Source organism: Octopus sinensis, linkage group LG7 (assembly GCF_006345805.1).
Source record: "Octopus sinensis linkage group LG7, ASM634580v1, whole genome shotgun sequence".
NCBI classification, from domain to species: Eukaryota; Metazoa; Mollusca; class Cephalopoda; order Octopoda; family Octopodidae; genus Octopus; species Octopus sinensis.
Window position 1 is genome coordinate 95251100 of NC_043003.1, and position 5000 is coordinate 95256099.

At 36.7% G+C, this 5000-nt stretch overlaps 1 protein-coding gene across 1 annotated transcript in view; it reads right to left on the minus strand.

Annotated features, from left to right (window-relative positions):
* Positions 1 to 2252, minus strand: part of LOC118764333 (glycine receptor subunit beta-type 4-like) — a 53517-nt gene extending 51265 nt beyond the window's left edge. Inside the window, exon 1 of the mRNA XM_036504957.1 lies at positions 2237 to 2252. The gene's annotated coding sequence lies outside the window, so the exon portion shown is untranslated. The remainder of the gene's footprint in view (positions 1 to 2236) is intronic.
* Between the last annotated feature and the right edge of the window lie 2748 nt (positions 2253 to 5000).

Here is a 5000-nt window from a genome sequence, read left to right on the forward strand (position 1 = left end):
ATCGTAAGCAAGCCGGTCAAAAATGCTTAGGGTCGTTTCTGAGTTCAAATTCCACCGAAGTCGACTTAACCTTTAATCTGGGTCAATGTAATCGAATATAAAATTTCCGGTACTGTGTCTATATTGGTTTCACATTTTGGCACAAGGCCAGCAATTTCGAGGGACTAGGGTCGCTTGACTAGATGGACCCCCAGTACTCAATAGGTACCTATTTCATCGACCCGAAAGAATGAATAGCAATGTCGAGCTCAGCAGAATTTGAATCCACAACGTAAAGACGGATAAAATGTCGCTAAGCATTTTGTTCGCTGCGCCAACGAGTCTGCCAGCTCACCGCCTTAACGGTTTTAGAAAATCGATCTTTTTTTCCAATGGTTTTTTTGTTGTTGCATTTTAATCAAATTTTGATAACATAAACTCCAAAATTACTATTAAATTCTTACATGTAACTGCAAAGAAGACAAAAAACATAGCTAATCAGGAAACATCAATGGACGAATAGAAAATTTTCATGGGCAACTACACACACACACACACATTCACATACACCTCTCTCTCTACATACCTCTTTCTACACACACCTCTCTCTCTCCCTCTACACACACACACACCTCTCTACACACCTCTCCCTCTCTCTCTTTCTCTACACGCGCACACACACTCATAGACGAGCTGCCCTTTAACTATTTCTATTTTATCCGAAAAATGAAGTCGCCGACCTGGCTGAATCGGACGAAATGCTGAGCGACATTTCTTCCGGTACATATTTCATCCACACCGAGAAGATGAAAGACCACAGCGGAATTTGAACTCAGAACGTGAAATGAAAGGTGAAGTCGACTTCATTGTGATATGATCTCAGAGCCTAAAATCGACATAACTAAATGATGCAAGGCATTTTTGCTTACCCAAAAATACCTGGCCTTGCTGCTTATTGCGGAAAACAAGATTAAGTAGCGTTCCTATATGTCATGAGATCCAATCTTATCGGAATTGACTCTACGTTGAACCCCTTCGTTGACGATGAATTAAGCCACTGTATGTAATGTAACAACGGTTGAACTTAACATTCCCGATTTTGAGCTTAGCATTTTGAACGCACGGGTACGCTTTAGTGATACAATTTCATTTGGTAGACACAAAAAACGAGGGACCAACCAGTTTCATGTTTACGGCTGAAAATGATGTTTTTGTCAATTAGTGATCCATAAGAACAAAACCAGGATCTTTTCCTTTTGAACGGCAGACAATTTCTAGTTAACTAAACACTTTAAAACTTCGTATACTGGTAGAATGTGTCAAAATAAAACATTTTTTTCTCTTGGCTTTCTTGAGAAAATTGTAATTTGTTTGTTTAATGTAGTTTAATTTTTCGAATTTTAACCAATCCTATGCTCTCTTTTGAGCTAAAATCATTTGCTGCGTCTAAAACTGAGACAACATCCTGTAACTAACCCTAAACCTCCCCCCTAACCCTAAATTTTTTTCTTAATTGTTACGCGTGTAAAAAAAAATTAAAGCAATGGAATTAAATTTATTTAACAATTAAGAAAAAAAATGAGGGTTAGGGGGGAGGTTTAGGGTTAGTTACAGGATGTTGTCTCAGTTTTAGACGAAGCAAATGATTTTAGTTGAATGGCGGTAATCGATTGGTTAAAATTGCCAAAATGCTCGGATTTTCAGACGAAATATCTTACAAACTATAGAATTTTCTCAATAAAACCGAGAGAAAATGATGTTTTATAAACAGATTCTACCAGTATACGAAGTTTAAAAGTGTTTAGTTAACTAGAAATTGTGTTGACATCTGCCGTTCAAAAGGAAAAGATTCCCAAACCATATTGCCACCGGCTTTTCCGTCTTCTAGGTATATAGTCAAACGAAATCGCTCCTGTGCTTGCAGATTCATAGGATTATTTTAGTGAAGCCAAGCTGTCTGTAAGCTATTGGTCACATTAAAGCGTAGGTCATTTACTTCTAAGTTATGCTCCTAGAAGTCGTGATAATAGAAGTTGTTGAAACGTAGTGGTCGTGTGGTCCTTGACACATGGAAGAAGTCCCTAGAAAGATACAAAATCTGCATTGAAGTCTGTGAAATTTGATGATTCCGGCTGAAATTGTTCGAAACCAAGTTACAGATTTGGGTATATCGTCACGAGCCAAATCTAAGGAAATTTAAATGTCTGAATACTTGAGATGTTAACAGAAGTATAGATTTTCGGATCATTAATCTTACCTTTAGAAATAATAATTGTTCAACGGGAATTTAATTGAACTGTACTGGACACGTATCTGCATATGTAACATAAATTCTTTTTTCTTATTCCTTATCTTAGTTTCCTTAAGTATTTTCTTATATTTTACACCGCCTTTTACACCAATCATCTCTCTGATGGGAGGAAACGAAAAGTGTAAGAGAGAGAGAGGGAGAGAGAGAGAGAGAGAGAGAGAGCTATTTTCTGCACGGACAAGTAAGGTGACGTAATGCATATCAGCTGATCTCGGCGACCAGTCTGTTCGAAATAGCAGTCAAATTCTTAAGCCACACCCTGCCTACTTAAACAATAGTTTCTGGTATACAAAAGAGACGAAATATTTACAACTAGGACACTTGCACCAAAGGTCTGTTCAGTCAGAGACGATATAGGTGAGTAAATAAAGATGAGTGTAAGTCGCCATAGTGTTGTCCTTCGGTTAGCAGGATTTAGATCGTTCGAGTTTCACTCTCTTCGTATTTGAATGGTTCTGGCTGTCGACATCAGCTGATTTTGAATAATGCCTGACAAGAATAAATGACTACCTTCAGTTCTCTTGTTTGTTAATCTGTGGTTTTTCAGAATAGTATCGTTTTATAAGTTCTATTTCAAATCTTATTGGACAGGCTGTGGTGACGACATTGCTCGAAAGTACAGCATTTGATTACATAGAATTCCATGATCAGAAACAACTCTCGGGTTCAAACCTTAGTACAGAGCTGCTACAACTTTATGCTTAGATTCATTCCTCTCCAAGTAAACCGTAAGTAAGAATCTCTTTTCAGCATTAAGCTGCTTATCGTTGCTGTTTCACTACATGTCAGCTTTAATTGAACAGACCAATTATTCCTTAAGACAAAATACTGTGACTTGTGGGAAATTTGGTGGATCTTTTCCTTTTGAACGGCAAATGTCAACACAATTTCTAGTTAACTAAACACTTTTAAACTTCGTATACTGGTAGAATGTGTTTATAAAAGAATTTAGGGTTAGGGTTAGGGGGGAGGTTTAGGGTTAGTTACAGGATATTGTCTCAGTTTTAGACGCAGCAAATGATTTTAGCTCAAAAGAGAGCATAGGATTGATTAAAATTCGAAAAATTAAGCTACGTTAAACAAACAAATTACAATTTTCTCAAGAAAGCCAAGAGAACAAAATGTTTTATTTTGACACATTCTACCAGTATAGGAAGTTTTAAAGTATTTAGTTAACTAGAAATTGTCTGCCGTTCAAAAGGAAAAGATCCGATTTGGTAGCTATTTAGCAGCAGATCAAGCGATTTTGTAGACGTTCAGTCGTTGCCACGTACAGTGTGGTGATCTGGTAGAATAAATAACTAGTAAAATAGCCGCCGGTGTTTTAGTTTGTCTCACCGCAGAAGACAGAATTAGAAATTAAAGCAGAAACTTTTGAAAACATTGTCGTACTACTTAAATAATGTATGAAAATATTTAAAGATCCCTCATTTTGTACCCACAGTTGTAAACGTTGTAGAAGTCAATGAAATGATTTAATGATAACCCCTGGACGATGTTATGAGGTTTGGTTGGTTAAGTATCTCTTCAAACTATTCTATTCAATACGTGCTCATTCTTTTGCCATTTTAACGGTATATCTCCAATTTTATTACTATTGGAATTGTAATTAAGGTGGCGAGTGGCAAGCTGAAAAAAATCGATATCGCGTCGGAAAAAATACTTAACGGCATTTCTTCTGACTCTTTATGGTCTGAGTTCAAACTCCTCTGTCGTTAACAGCCTTTCAGCCTTTTGGGATCGATGATATAAGTACCCGTTGAGAACTGGGACCGATGGTATAGAATAATCCCCTCCTTCCAAAACTGTTGGTCTTGTGCCAAAATTTGAAACCATTATTACAATAAAATAAGTACTAATTGAGCATTAGGGTCGATGTAATCGATTTGTCCGCTCCCCCTAAAATAGCTAACCTTCGGTCAAAATCGGAAATTATTACTGGAGTAGAAATCACTCTTTACGTCAGTTTACTCCTATTGCAATCTAATACAGATTCCTCCTAACATTTTAGTATACATCTTCGGCAGTAGCTTTTTCAAACCAACTGCAATCGCTTATAGTGTCTAACCTTAATTTTGTTTTCAAATCTCTGTTTTTGTTATCGCTTACACTCCGTTGTTCTTCTGTCCTTGAACAACATCCAAAATATATTCTATATCAAGCTTTCATTATAGATTCTTGTTCGCTACCGAGAAAGAAAGAGAAAGAATGAGCCAAGCGAGAGTGTGTGACTATCACAATTCTCTCAAAGTGGTTAACCTAAGTACAAGTGCAATGGCTTCAGATGAGTTGAACATTCAGGTAACCACTTGCTTATTCTACTATGATCAACACAAAAGCTTTTTGTCTTTTTACACACTTGTGTGAAATCCGAAATTTTCAACGGAGAGTGTAAGTTGTGGGAGTTCTGTTTTTCAAGGGTTGCCTCATATTCTATATTCAATGGCATTATCTTGTTACCGAAGATTGAATCTTTGGATGTTTGATCCACTTTTGTAGAAAATATTAAAATCTCATCAAACCTAGGTTTTTGCACTTCCACTTAGTTTCAAGAGGATCCATTATAGGAATATGGAATGACCCCTAACACGTCACTGATACTTTATTTTATCAACTTGGCAGGATAAACGGCAAAATGGAATTTTGGCTAAGTGGAATTTGAACTCATAATGTAAAGGAGTATTACTAAATAACGTCAACCATTGATAGT